Genomic DNA, 16,819 nt, shown 5'->3' on the forward strand with positions numbered 1-16,819 from the left:
GAGATTCCACGATAGACTGGAATTAGGACTAATGACTTTCTTAAAATTCCTGGACAAACTGGAATCGTAACTAATGACTGGCGAAATTCCAGGATAGATTGGAATCAAGACTTAGGGCTTTAGCAAGATTCCAGGATAGACTGGAATCGTGACTAAAGACTTGCAATACTTCAGAATAGACTGGAACCACGACTGGTAACTTTAGCGAGACTCTAGGATAAACTGGAATCATGACTACTGACTTCGGCGAGGTTCCGGGATAGACTGGAATTATGACTAATGACTTTTTTGAGATTCCAGGACAGTCTAGAATCTTGACTAATGACGTTATCGATTCCAGGATAGACTGTAATCATGACTAATGACATTTGCGAGATTCCAGGATAGACTGGAATCATGACTAAAGACTTTAGGGAGATTCCAGGATAGACTGGAATTATGAGTAAAGACTTTAGTAAAATTCCAAAATAGACTGGAATCACGATTAATGACCTTAGCGAGATTTCAGAGTATACTCGAATCAGGACTAATGGCTTTAGCAAGATTTATTTTTTTCTTCTTCTTTTGGCCTTTGACGATCAAAAAGTGATCTCACCCCTGGGGCATTCTCGCCAACAGAGTATCACTGAAATGGGGGCTTAGTTTTATCAGGATGGGCCCTTCCCCATTCTCTGCTCTGTTAGCTAGCCAAGATCCTATGACGTCTCTGCTTTTATGTAGAAAACAGATGATTCTTTTCCAGAGCCCCAGAACTAGTCGTTTCGCTGCTGACCATAGGAAACAGGCCATTCCTTTATGAAGTCTACAAGCTAATCATTCTTTGGCTCTAGGTAGAAAGCTTTCCAAGTCGCATTCAGGAGAAATACAGCGAATGCTGAAGGTGTTCCTCGGTTCCCGACCTCCTGCCACACTGCACACCTCAGAAGGTGGGAAAACCAATTTCGCATAATAGGCATTGAACTTACGGGTGTTTACGCCACGCCAGAGGTTGCCAGTGTATGCAAAATAGGCACAAAATAGCATTAAACTTACGGGTTCTTACGCCACGCCAGAGGTTGCCACTAAGGAGTACGTGAAATAGATGTCACTGCTTCCCTAGACCCCACGTTGAGGTGTCCAGTGGCAAGAGGAGGTTTCCCACTCGAAACTCTTCCTTCACGTGTCTCCTACGTCTGCGTTGACCTTGTTTCCTCGTTCTCTGGAAGTTCATCATCTGTCTTCGCAAAAAAAAAACAGAGCCCGCTTCGCTCACCAGCTAATCTCCATAGTCTGTATGATGTCATTATTGAATATTTGGGTGCTTCTTACTCGAGTCTTTCCTGGTTCCAGCTGAATATTCTCCTTTCGTCCTGAATTGACCGAGTTGATCCTGAATTCGCCCATGTGTCGGTGGAGAGCGTTAAGGTTAATCGTGGCCTTCTGAGACTTCTAGTTCCAACCTGCATCATACGGATAAACTGTCTGTGGTTTATCCCATGTTTGGTAATCGGACACAAGTGACGCATCTGGATTCTGGAGGCATTTTCGTCTCCACTGAATGCTCCAGTCTTCGGCAATTCTTGAGGATTCCCGGGAATATCAGTGACTTCCAGCAGATGGTAAAGATTTGGAATAGTCCTTCATCTCTTTTTCTAACTATATGTATGTATAAATATGTATAATTGTATGTAAATAAATAAAGATCCGTCAGAAGGTGAGAATCCGGAAGCAAGGCCCGGAGACTCTACAAATTAGAATTGTTGAGTTGTACCGAAGACACATTTTCGTTTTGTAAAACTTACTTTATATTGATGGAAGATTTCTCTCTCTCTCTCTCTCTCTCTCTCTCTCTCGTATTAAATATTCATAGTAATATGGTTATTTGACAGAGTGTCCCTTCCTGGGATATGTAATATTAAATTACTGCAACTTTAGTACACAAATAAAAAATGTTCCGTATGAATGAGAGTGAATATATTTATAATAGTTGAAAACTGTGTCGTGTGTTGCCAGTATATATTTACATGCTAAAACGTTTTGTACAATTTTTTTAATAGATTCTACTTAACATTTAGAATCTGTAGGCATTTCGGAAACAGATATCTTAATGAACTTTTTCAATTATCAAAGCTACCTGTGAAGAAATTTTGTCAGGTAATGAGGGCTCCTGTATGGCTATTATCCGCTGTTACCTCCGCTGTTGTATACCAGGCTGTGTATATCCTCAACCACGTAAGTTACCCCTGTAGAAGGGTGGTGCCATCAGTGCACCTCACGCGGTGCACTGTAGGCATTACTTAAGATTCTTCGCAGCGTCCCTTCGGCCCCTAGCTGCAACCCCTATCATTCCTTTCACTGTACCTCTTTTCATATTCTCTTTCTTCCTTCTTGCTATCCACCCTCTCCTAGCAATTGTTTCATAGTGCAACTGCGAGGTTTTTATCCTCTTACAGACCTTTCTACTCTAAGCTGAATGACCACATAGGTCCCAGTGCTTGGCCTTTGGCCCAAATTCTATATTCCGTTCCGTAATCGCGCGTAAGGTTACGAGAGTGGATATAAATGATGAAATATGAGTTCGTGGAATAACAAAATCTTGTGATTACTTCTGCTATGGGACGTAAAAGTAAATCAGCAGTAGACAAAAGCATCTTTACCTTAATAAGAGATTGAAAAATAGTTGTCGACCATTTTATGAGACTGCAAGCGTGTGTCTGTGTTGTGGGAACACTGGACGTTGAATGAAAGACTTTGAGATTAAATTTGCCTTTTCCCCTTCATTTTAATTCGAATATTGATTGATTGATTGATTACCAATATCTGGCTTGACGACTGCGACCTTCACAGAGGGAAAATTCAAGTTGTGAATATTGATTGATTAAATGAATGATTGATTGGCTGATTGATTATTAATTACCAACATCCGGCTTGACGGCTGCCACCTTCACACACGGAAAATTCAGGTTGTGAATATTGATTGATTGAATGATTGACTGATTGATTAACTGATTACCAATATCCGGCTTAACAAGTGCGACCTTCACGAAACGAAAATTCAAATTGTTAACGCGAAAAAGAATATAGAATAAAGTCGAAAGCCATTTAATTTAACAACATTTGATATGATTTTATATCAGCATCCCCATTATGGATGTAATAATCACGATTCAAAATGGGTTTCATAAGAGTACAGTACTCCAGTTGTGTGTGCCATGTGCAGTTTGAAGCTGTAACTGCGCTCATTACGAGTAGTTACGGTGCCGGAAAATTCCCTTGCATTCCCGTCGTGTGAAGTCAGTTTTTTTAGGCTTAATCAAATTTATTTATGCAGCATGGAGCGTTTGATAGTGCTCATTAAACAGTTGTTTTCCAAACAGTGTATGACAGTGGCAGCAGTAAAAAAAAAAAAAAGCTGTTCTATGCCCTGTTTAAAGTGACGCTCGTGATTTTTTTAACATATATTCATCGCTAAAGATTTGTTTTTTTAAACTATACTCTATCGTATACGTTATTTTTAACATTTCCTTAAACAGTTTTTATACAAACAGCATTTTAAAATACACAACATTGAGCAATAGTTTAAGATAAGACATTATACCAGTGTTTTCAATATATCAAACGAGTCAGAGTCAGTTATTGTAACTTGCATAATGACAAACGATGCAATAAAATGATTGTTTGCTTTTTGTATAAATCAAGAATGATTTTATGATAGGGCATTAAACCATTTTTATGAATATCCCAGTCGTCAAGTGAATTCTGGTAATTTATAGAATGACAAATGATGCAATAAAATTATTATTTATATATTTTACTTGAGTTAGTTTGGGTTCTAAAAGTTTTTTATTTGATTATTTACCTTCTGGGGAAAAGAACAACATTACGTGAGTTAATTTTAGTTCTAAAATGTTGTGTTGTTGTTTGATTATTTACCTTCTGCATTTGAGAAAAACAAAAAACTTACGTGAGTTAATATTATTTCTCATATATTGTTGTTTGACTGATTACTTACCTTCTGCATTTGGGTAAAACAACAACCTTACGTGAGTTGATTTTAGTTCTCAAATATTGTTTGACTGTTTACCCTCTGCGTTTGAGGAAAACAACAAGCTTACGTGGGGTTGATTTTTGTTCACATATGTTGTTGTTTGATTATATACCTTCTGCATTTAGGAAAAACAACCTGACGTGATTTAATTTTAGTTCTCAAATATTGTTGTTTGATTATTGACCTTCTGCATTTGAGGAAAAAACAAACTTGCGTGAGTTGATTGTAATTCACAAATATTGTTTGATTGTTTATCTTCTGCATTTTAGGAAAACAACAAATTTACCTGAGTTAATTTTAGTTCTAAAATATTGTTTGGTTATTTACCTTCTGCATTTGAGGAAAACAAACTTCCGTGAATTAATTCTAGTTCTCAAATATTGTTGTTTGATTATTTATCTTCTGCATTAGGGGAAAACAACAAACGTAAGTGAGTTAATTTTAGTTCTCAAATATTGTTGTTTGATTATATACCTTCTGCGTTTAGGAAAAACAACGACCTTACGTGATTTCATTTTAATTCTCAAATATTGTTTTTTTGATGATTGACCTTCTGCGTTTAGGGAAAACAACAACCTTACGTGAGCTGACTGTAGTTCACAAATAATGTTGTTTGATTATTATCTTCTGCATTTGAGGAAAACAAATTTACTTGAGTTAATTTTAGTTCTCAAATATTGTTGTTTGATTACTTACCTTACGCATTTAGGGAAAACAACAACCTTACGTGATTTAATTTTAGTTATCAATATTGTTGTTTGATTATTTACCTAGTGCATTTGAGGAAAACAACAAACTTAAGTGAGTTGATTGTAGTTCACATATATTGTTGTTTGACTATTTACCTTCTGTATTTGGGGAAAACAACAACCTTAAGTGAGTTGATTTTGGTTCTCAAATATTGTTGTTTGACTATATACCTTCTGTATTTAGAGAAAACAACAATCTTATGTGATTTAATTTTAGTTCTCAAATATTGTTGTTACATTATTTACCTTCTGCATATTAGGAAAACAGCTACCTTACGTGAATTGAATTTAGTTCACATATATTGCTGTTTGACTAGTTACCTTCTGAATTTGGGGAAAACAACAACCTTAGTTGAGTTAATTTCAGTTCTCAGATATTGTTGTTTGATTATTTACCTTCTGCATTTAGGGAAAAACAACAGTCTTACCTGATTTAATTTTAGTTATCAAATATTGTTGTTTGTTTATTTACCTTCCGCATTTTGGGAAAACAACAACCTTCTGAACGATGTCTGTAGTATGACCTGTGTTGGTTTGAGTCGAGCTCATAATGGCGATCAAGTGGCTTCGTTGTGACGAAGCTGCGGATCAATTTCTCTTTTTACTTGTTTTTTTTTTTTTGTTTTTCTGCGTATCTGTGTTACGTCCGTTATTGTTGTTTCCCGATCCTCATTTGTTTTTACTTCTTTGTTGAAAAGCTCTGGGATTGTTACTATTATTTCTATGTTAATTTAGTAATCTTAAAGAATACTCTTCTTGAAGAACCTGCTAGATTTATTAAGACAAGATGTAAAACCCTGTTATAGAAAGCTCTCTCTCTCTCTCTCTCTCTCTCACCTAGAGGAATCGACATCTGCCCAATGGTTATTAAATATCCAAACCTGCTCATGGTATGTATCCGTTCCGGACGGTAATATGTGAAGAGTAACAGCGTGATTCCGAAAATGGAAAATCAAACTGAATGGTTGAAAGTGCATATGTGTGTGTGTTTTTTTTTTTTTACAGTCCTCTCAATTTCAGGCTTTCAGAATTCGACTAGCAAAAAAACAACGCTCTCTCTCTCTCTCTCTCTCTCTCTCTCTCTCTCTCTCTCTGTATGTATGTATAACCATTTTTAATGGAATAAAGAATTTTGACTTTGACTCTCTCTCTCTCTCTCTCTCAGTACACAACTTTGAATAACCGGCATTCTACCTTAATTAACCCCAAGAGGAGGGTGTGTTAGTTAAAAATACAGTATGCCTTAGGTGACCTTAACTTGTAAGTCATGGACCTGGTTGTTAGTCAACTTTTGAAAGTGCATTTTGGAGAGAGAGAGAGAGAGAGAGAGAGAGAGAGAGAGAGAGAGAGAAGAAGGGTACACAGCATTCATTGCTTGAAGGGAGGGCCTCGACGAGTTGACACAACCGCTGGTAGAATGAGCAAAGGGACAGTGAAGTAATGAGAGTCAAGAGAGATACGGGTGTCTCAAAGAGAGCAAACATTATTGCGAATGAGGGTATTCTGCAAATAGAGCCATTATGTGGGACTAGCGTTTGTTTGCAGATTGTGCGTGAACGGTTGGCCGTAAATTTCTTTTCTACAAATTGAATCTGCATGATTAACGATTAACCAAATCTTCACAGTATAAAAATGTAGAATTATAGGTGAACCAAAATTAAATGTGAATGATTAGTGATTAATGATTAAAAAAAAATTCACACGATGAAGAATGAAGAATTAAAGGTGATCCAGCAGGGAAAAAGACCTGTTAAAATTAATTCTGTTATGGGAATTAAAATAGAAAGCTGTAAATTCTACGAAGATCGTGAATACAGGCAAGAAGAATGGAGTAATTAAACATTGAATTGCAGTAGTGGGGTCATGGGCGGTAATTGTTTGGGGCTCCGCTTTATCGATGAATGAAGCCTCACTGAATATAAATAGACCGACAAAAAAGGTTGGAAAGATTTATTGTTTCACAGGAAACCCGTGTTTTGCTCATCATGCGCAGGGTGGCTTTCACGTACAATGAGGTTGCATTTTTACCTTTGTAGTATGCTCTTAGTTGAGAGTAAGCGAGGTGTGTGTACTTATATATATATATATATATATATATATATATATATATATATATATATATATATATATATATATATATATATATATATTAGTCCAGTGTGGTGGTCACCCTCACAGTGGAGAAAGGCGTAAGGATAACAGCTTCATCCCAAAAACTTGTTGAAAGTTCTAATATATATATATATATATATATATATAGTTATATATATATATATATATATATATATGTGTGTGTGTGTGTGTGTGTGTGTACATTTATATATATAAACAAAAATATATGCCTAACGTTTTCTTAACCGCATCAAAGATTTTTTTTTTTAGTGAGTTTTGCTTCACAATATCTGAAGATTTCAAAACTTCATCAAGCTATAGGGAATACTCTCTCTCTCTCTCTCTCTCTCTCTCTCTCTCTCTCTCTCTCTCTCTCTCTCAACGTCAGTCGGACTCAGATTGGCTGCCCTTCCCATTGAATAATTTTTTCCGCTGACTATTTTATAAATTCCGAAAACTACGACCCCCCTCACGAACCTTCGATTACCTCAGGTCTCGTCAATTCCCTTTCCAAGAGTCGGTTTTCCTTTATTTATTTTCAATACGCAGTCATTGTGATGGTAAACAATTCCCTCTGCGCAGAGAATTGGTAAGCTATTTATATGACGGTAATAAAAAAGAACCGCTACGTTTTTGTAGTTGATGTTTTGGTAAAAATATTTGGGTTAAGCCTCTATATTGTGCATGTAGTGTTATTTTCATTATCAACTGCGATAGGGGTATCAGTAGTACCGTTTTGATGATAAAAGGAATTGCAAGTAGAACGTTTAATGCTTCACCAGATATTTAACAATTTCCAACGACATTTTGAATAAACAGAGAGTAATACTGATATGTTGGCAGTTTGATAATAGTTTGACGATCGTTTTGTGTGTGTGCGTGTGTGTGTGTGCGTGTGTGTGTGTCTTTTGGCACAAACTCAAAAATTTATAGGAAGCCACTTCCTCCGAGGGGAAAATTTTTATGAGTCTTATGATAAAGTTGGTGAGGGAACAGCGTAGGAAGTGCTGAGCGAATGTTATGTGAATGGTAACCGTTTAGCAGTAAATCAGTTTTATGAACTCAGAAGTAACATATCCTTTAAAAAAAGAAGAAAAAAAAAAGGGAAGGTATTAGGTCAGTCTGCTGATGATGATTTAGTGATGTAATATGGTTATAAATAGAATAATGAGCGAATTTGGGAGATAATAGTAGAATGTAAATAGGATGACTCTTATTTACTTAAGGTTGTTAAAGTATATCTAGTTTAACCCGACCACTGTTTGATTATCAGCTCTCCTAGAGGCTATTTGGAGGATTAGATTTATTTTACGTGGCTAGAACCAACTGGTTACTAGCAACAGGACCTACAACTATTGTGGAATCCGAACACATTATGACGAAATGAATTTACTATCACCAGAAATAAATTCCTCTAATTCTTCATTGGCCGGAAGGAGATTCGAACGCGGCCCAACAGAGTGCTAGCCGAGAACGGTACCGACCAGTCCAACGAGGAACTAGATAATAATAATGTAAATAGGATGACTCTTATCTATTTAAGGTATGACACTAACTTCAGACTTAACAAAAGACAGATATATAGTTAATAGGTGTCAGATTCTGAAACTAAATGCGAAAAGGGAATAAATGAAAGTAATGTTTGTCATAGTGAACCCGTGACAGTGAAAGGGATGCTTGCTCATGAAGATATGGGCTAGTAAACTCATACCGTCGAAAATGAGGGCGATAAAAGAGATGGTCGAGATGGTAAGTGATGAGAGAGAGAGAGAGGTCCCGGACTGGACGACGGAATATAAACTGAAGTAGTAACGTAAAAATATATGGAACCATTACTTTTTATTAGAGCCTATAAAGCTGATGGGAAAATGGCGGTGATGGACTTTTAATGGTTTATAACTCATGATGTTAAAGGGATAATTGTTGAAAGTGGAGAGATTATCCATAAGAGGGACAGAATAGAGAGAAATCAGAAGAGATTTGTATAGATGAAGTTTGTGTGTGTGAGCCGATGTGTGTGCGTATGTTAACAATATATATATATATATATATATATATATATATATATATATATATATATATATATATATATATATATATATTGCATATATATATAATATAAATATATATGTATATATATATATTATATATATGTATATATTTACACATATATGTATGTATAATATATACACACGTATACATATGTATATGAATATATATATATATATATATATATATACATTTGTATATATATTAACTGAAAAAAGTGAGTTGAATGATATCAAAATGCTTTTACGAACGAAGGATAAAAGGAATATCTTATCCGATTACAAGTTATAATGATTTAGTTATCTCGACATTTTATGCCAAATTTCAAAATCCTAAATGACAGTTTGCCCCATATTTAACACATGACATCTTGTACTTTCGAATATTAAACTTTGTCACAAATGATTAAAAAAGGTTAAATTCACTTTGCATTGGAAATAACTTACGTTCAAAGGCGAACCACACAACATAAGTACTCCTATCCTGACCAAGATTCGAACCTACTCCTTTCTGGGTTGGAACACAGGTGGCAGTGACTTAATGTCCTCGATCATCAAATCACTGTCATATGCGTTACTATCCAGAGAGGGATTTTATATTCCTGGTTTGGGTAGGGGCACCTATACTATGTAGTTCCTTTTGGGTGTGAGGTAGTCCCTTGGTAAAGTGAAATCCACGTTCATGAGTTAATTGTGGTTTGAGAATTGTTTATATATATATATATATATATATATATATATATATATATATATATATATATATATATATATATATATATATATATATATATATATGTCCGACTTTTCGTCCGACGTCACTTCGTCCACGTCTTTTGGTCCTCCGTCTTTTTGTCCGATGATTTTTTTTGTCCAACGACTTTTTGTCCAATTGTAAATGAACTCCTTGGAAAAAACTATAACGAGCCTCGTTAAAGGATTATTATTACCGTTCTCTTTTCTTCTCAGTTAAAAGTTGTTATTGTATTGTTAAAACCTTATGATAAAGTAGTATACTCATTCTCTTAAGTCTGGTACTGTATACAGAAATTGCTAAAATTTAATGTAAACTTTCTGAATTTGCCCATCCCGAAATGGCAACGTTCATTGTGTCAACCAAAAACAAAAGAAAAGTAGTTGATGAAAGTAAATGCATCTACGATTTTCATTCAAGCAATACAAAACTAGGAAAAGAATACTGTAGATGTGAGAAATACTTGCTCTCAACTACCTAGTTGCCCGAACTTTCAAGGACTATTGAAAGGTGCCGACGAAAATAAAAAATCTCGGATTTCCAGCTAATCCAGCGGCTAGATATGGTTTTGAAATACCTAACGAAAATTGTAAACTTGATAATGGCGAACAGTTCCTGAGATTGTGATTCGGGCGTCGAAGATCAACAGCGTTTACTAGTATTTGCACCAGAAAGTGCTCTTCAGGATATAGCATTATACCGTCGTTGGTCACGTGATGGACCCTTCAAAATTGTGCCAAAACAGTGGTTTCAACTGTTTTGCATTCATGTACAAGTTAAAGGTAGCAGTTTTCCACGGGTCTTTGCATGACTGCGGAATAAAACAAAGAAGACATACGAATGATTTTTTGAGCAACTGAAAATTATGCCAAGATATCAAGCGAAATCCGCTTGATATCATGGCAGATTTCGAGGTTGCAGGGCACAAGGTAGTTAATTCATCATTCCCTAATTCATCTGTTGTGGCATGTTTGTTTCATTTGAGCCAATCAGTGTTTCGAAAAATTACAGACTCTGAATTCTGTCTTAAAATTCGATGTTTTTCAGCATTAGGATTCCTCCCCGTTGAAGATGGCAAAGAGGCTTATGAAGATTTAATAGATGATGAGGAAATATCTGCTGAATTCATCGCTTACCTCGACTTGGCTCACATAGGCATTGTGAGAGGACGTGGTGCTAGACGAAGGAGAGAGAAAAAAAAAGTATACCTTAGTTTTACCAGACCACTGAGCTGATTAACAGCTCTCCTAGGGCTGGCCCGAAGGATTAGATTTATTTTACGTGGCTAAGAACCAATTGGTTACCTAGCAACGGGACCTACAGCTTATTGTGGAATCCGAACCACATTATAGCGAGAAATTAATTTCTATCACCAGAAATAAATTCCCCTAATTCTTCATTAGCCGGTCGGAGACTCGAACTCGGGCCTAGCAGAGTGCTAGCCGACAACTCTACCGACCCGTCCAACGAGGAACTGACGAACCGTCTACATTCCCGATAGCTGTATGGAATGTTAAGTTAAGCATACCTTAGTTTAACCAGACCACTGAGCTGATTAACAGCTCTCCTAGAGAGGGCTGGCCCGAAGGATTAGACTTATTTTACGTGGCTAAGTACCAGTTGGTTACCTAGCAACGGGACCTACAGCTTACTGTGGAATCCGAAACACATTATACCGAGAAGTGAATTTCTATCACCGGAAACAAATTCCTCTAATTCTTCATTGGCCGGCCGGAGAGTCGAACGCGGGCCCAGCAGAGTGCTATCCGAGTACGATATCGACCCGTCCAACGAGGAACTACACTGTATGGAATGTTAATCAGCTCATTCTTCAAGATCTACCAAGAACAAATAATGCTGTAAAGGAGTTTCATTCTGCGACAGAATCGTTTGGCGGGTGGAGCACATTTGAATATTTGGAAATTAATCAAAACTCTGAAGGAAGAGGAAGGGTTCGTTAAAAGTAAAAAGACTCAAATTCTTAGGGGAGATCTGTCAAATTCATTTACGCTACATAAAAAAAAAAGAACTGAACGCCTCAAAAGATTGGTCACTGAATATGGTTCAACAAGCAGAAAATTTGATTTTTTGAGGAATGTGGCATTTAATCTGCATATTTTAAGTGATCATTATAAATCATTAGTTATATCTTATTACTTTTCTTAAATTACTTTTTTAAATACGTTTTCCACTGTATTTTACTTGTATCCTATCAATAAAATTCTCAGTGATTATTTGATCTTGATATTCACTCTTTTTTTTTATTGAGTTCATTTACTAGTGATCATAATAATTTGGACAAAATGTCGTTGAAAAAAAAAAACATCGGACAAAGTGAAGTAGGACCAAAAGACGTGGATAAAGTGACGTTGGACGAAATGTCGGACGAAAGGAAAAGACTATATATATATATATATATATATATATATATATATATATATATATATATATATATATATATATATATATATATATTGTGTATGTGCGTGTTTCCGTATGTGTGTATGTGTACATAACAACTTTGTCACACACGTATGACTTAAGACTGTGCTACGAGAATGCCATTACATACAGCACAGTAGTAAGGAAATGTGACAACAACTTCAAAGACTTAAATAGCAGCAGAAACAATGCGACAGATTCCTCTTTATATTTCCGTAAAAGGGAGGCAGGAATTTTGAAGGGAAATTTTCCGTCTCGGCAATTAATCAATTTGCCTTTGCTCATCAGAAACGATGCTTTCTGGCAACTCTCGACTGAACTGCGGATTTTCCAGGAAACAGTACTTCCTTAGCGTCTGTTAACATCAGGCATTTGAGTTCGGCGACAGCGGTGGAACTTCTACAGGGTTTTAATGAAGTTAGTATTCTCCAATATTAGACATGATAATAACTTGACTCCAATTAGCGGCCAGATGATTGTGATGAAAGTTTCGAGCGTTCATGTTGTTGGTAACTCATTAGAATATGAACACCATACAACTTACATGCAAACGTAGTACTGTACAGGCAAACATTTCAGTAGAAGTTTGATACGTATTTTTTTAAATTTAAAGATCAATACTTTGAGAGCACAAAAAAAAATTCACACAATATTGTAAGAAAAAAAAAAACTGTTGAGTCAGAGAAGAAATCTTTGTCCAAAAACACACAAGCTGATGTATGTATATATATATATATATATATATATATATATATATATATACATATTGTATATATATAAATATATATGTACACATATATATCGTATGTATGTATATATATATATATATATATATATATATATATATATATATATATATATATGTATATATAAATTTCTGACGCACATCGGGATCGAACCCAGTTCTTTCAATTAAAAAGCAAGGGCGCTACCAACTGAACCATACAGGTCATATATGTGTGTATTTGTTTGAGAGAGAGAGAGAGAGAGAGCAATAAATCTTATAAGCCACGAGGGAAGGGAACAACAGAGTATGCAAAACCCTTTTTGGTTTATTCCAACTTTTTCAAAAATTCATTGTGTTAGGAAATACTTGAATATTCCATAGAAGGCTTTGCCCTCTCCACCATCTGTATTCATACACCACAGACCTGAAATTAACGAATAAGGATACGCAAAATTTTCATGAGATTCTATATATATGTAGTATAACTTTTGGAAACATATTGCGATTTTGTTAGAAGACTCCGTATTTATCTATGTACAATGATGTTAGTACTATTAATTATTACATATATAATGGTTTATGTCAGACCTGTTCTAATTTTAAGCCCTTAGCCCATGTAGAAATACTGGTTACTGTTAGAAGGATCTCTTACCAGTACACACACACACACACTTACAAAATATATATATATATATATATATATATATATATATATATATATATATATATATATATATATATGTGTGTGTGTGTGTGTTTGTTTGCATGTATGTATGTATGCATAAAATGTGTTTTAAGTTTGTAAACGTGTGCTGTGGAAATTAGCATACTACGTGGGCGCAATAGATTTGGAAATTTTTGCTTAGTAACTAAATTTTGTACTTGGAGCCCCAGTAATATCAATACCTATTCAGATAAAAAATAACTAAAAAAAATAACAGTAGTATCACCACTAGGTCCTAGCTGGATAAATATAGCATCATATCCAGCTAAACCTATTCTTTTCAAGTGTGACTGTTTCCATTAATGCCATATCAGGAAGTCAGGATGTAATTTTCAGCATTTTATTTTTACAATACACATATTTAAAATTTTATTGGCTTAATTATACATACAGGAATTTCAAAGTTTTCTAATTTTCATCATGTATGTATTAACATGTTTACGGATTCAGCAAGCTGTTGCTACGCAACAGTTCAAATTCAGCACTATATGAATCATGAAAGTTAACATGAAACAGGTATTTAATCAAAACTTTGAATGGCACTAACAGAAACAAGGCTTCCTAGCTCCTAAAAGCCATAGTTTTACATTAGAGGTTATTACTAATAGAGTACACCTGCTCTTGACGTTTTTATTGCATATTTTGGTGTCACCCAGTATTTCAAAGAAGAACCCTGGAATTTGTGTCCTTTTTAAGTGAAACTCAGTGCAAACAGTTTAAAAATCTTATTAATTTTACGTAAAATGCTGCTGCTCTCTCACTGCGAAGTCGAGTTTTGCCTGTGATTTGTTCATTGCCGTATCTTGGGAACAGGAGCATTCAGAAACTTCAAAAATTTGATGGGCGTCGCACCTCCCTCATGGCCATTAAACCTATTGATTTTGAAATTGGTGTGCTCCCCTAGCTTTACCCTGGTGTTTTGATTTGCAGTTATATCCCCTCAGTACCTTTACTTAGAAATAACTGTACAGTGTGCATTGATACTTCGTCCGAAGAATTTTCACACTTCCGTGTTTGTTTCAGGTTATTTGGACATTAGTACGTGCTCACTTTATTCAAAATATTAGGTAATCAGTGTTAAGCATACAAATTCACATTAATGACCGTACCTTAAATTCATTTATCGATGAGAAGTGAAGATGTATTGTTATAACCATACTCGTGAAAGGATTTCAGGCTATAGGACATTAAAGTGTAGATTACCAAGTAATCTACAGAGTGAGCACACTCTGTAGATTACTTGGCAATCTGAAGTATTCGGACTACAGTGTTAGGCATAGAGATTCACATTAATGATCAAACGCTAAATTCGCTTATGGATGAGAGAGTGAAAGTATGCTGGTATATCCATTCCCACGAAGAGTAACGGATTTTTTTTTTCTTTTTTTTACGTCGCTTGAGCAATCTCTTTCAGGTTGACTTTGCTGCAGTCAAATAATGGAGTTGATCCCCGAGGCAGTTTCGTAAATGCGATTTCCAGGTGCTTTCCAGATCCTGTAATTCATCGCAGCGTTGTTGCGTCATGATTTAAACCCATCAGTCATGACTTTTTGTGTGCAGACATGATTTCGCATTGTAATCAGATAATGTGCGGGAAAGTAAAAATTTGCTTTATTTTCTCCTTGAGATGCATAAGTTATGTCAGAAAATGATTTATATTTAGATTGCGGGATGTCAGTAAAATTAGGATATTTTGGTAAAAAACAAACAATACGCTTATTTATTTTTCTTTTTACATAAATGAAAAGAAAATTCAGGTGCAAACACGCTCCAAGTTACTGCAATTACTGTAAATTGACGTCAGAAACCTTTTAATCTCAATAGCAGTTATGCTCAGGTATAGTTCATAGATATTTGAAACAAGCCAGGTCCTTGATTTCCGAATACCTAGAAATAATACCTCAGGGTTCATGAATAGCTATTTTGCAGTGTAATAGATCACGATATGATTTGGCCATCTCTCAGAGCCTGATTGCAGGATTCCTGTTTTCCTCAGTTCTTTCGTTGGTCTAATTCCTGCTGAAATGTGCGTTCTGTCTTTGAGCTTATTTTTCATAGATCAACAAGATTCAGGACACAAACCGCAACTTCCTACGTATATATGATGGCAGATTCCTGCAGACGCTTTGGAATGAAGTCAGTCTGTTTGACAAAAAATATATATAAATTATTAAGAATAATCTAATAATTAAGGTTGGTAAAAAGTAGAGTGAGATAAGAATAAGGAAAATAGGAAAAGAAAATTAAATATTTTTGGTCGCTAACCGGTTAGAAGACAGTCGTCTCTTTTGCCTTCTATTTAACATTCCTTACTGAGAATCCGTTTGTGTTATACAAATTGAAATTTTTATTTCATAGGTCTCATGAGTGAGATTGCCTCCCCCCCCCCTCCCCCCGCATGTAAAGAAGAGATGATACTTATGAGTGGTATTCATAATATACTTGGAATTGTTTTATTTTTAGCTTATAAAGTAACATAAATCTTGTTATGTAAAGTAACAAAATTCTAATTATTTTAACAGCTTTTCATCTTTTGGATTTTTATTTTAACTCCGAAGAGAGCTTTTGCATAAAGTTAGCTCCATTTAATGTCAGATACTTTTAGATATTTTGGTTGTTAAGCAATATCTTATGCCATTACTTCCTAAACACGATGTCTTTTATTTACTATTTTTCACGCCACTCTATTTCCCAGTTTCACAACATTTTTCTGAATTAAAAACTGGTTCAAGTTTGTACTGAAATGGACATGGCTTAAATAATATTTTCATATTACGCTTCCGGTGATGAAAAAAAAATTATCTTTCGAAAATGTAATCCAGTCCTTCCGTTAATTCTGCTCTTCACTTTAGATGTTTATTGTCCTCATCTTCTTTGGGCGGGGGTGGGGCTGGGTGGGTGGGGTCGTCATATGATCCGCTTCTGGATAGTTTGAATGAGAGAAAATGGTGTTTTTAATGACCCTGTTTTTCACTAACGTTTAATCTCAAGTCTCTCCAAATTTAAAATTTAGAATAGTGTCCCTTCATTGTCGTGGCTATGTAACGCCCGTGAGGCATCATCAGTTTGTAAATAATGTTGAAAGTTTATCAACCTCTCGATTAGCGAGTTCAGTAACTGTTTCTTCTCTCCATCCCTGGGAATGCATCTCTCTCTCTCTCTCTCTCTCTCTCTCTCTCTCTCTCTCAATAAACCTGTACTATTCACTCTTTCGAAATGCGCGATTGTATCTTAATCGG

This window comes from Macrobrachium rosenbergii, chromosome 2 (assembly GCF_040412425.1).
Source record: "Macrobrachium rosenbergii isolate ZJJX-2024 chromosome 2, ASM4041242v1, whole genome shotgun sequence".
Taxonomy (NCBI): Eukaryota; Metazoa; Arthropoda; class Malacostraca; order Decapoda; family Palaemonidae; genus Macrobrachium; species Macrobrachium rosenbergii.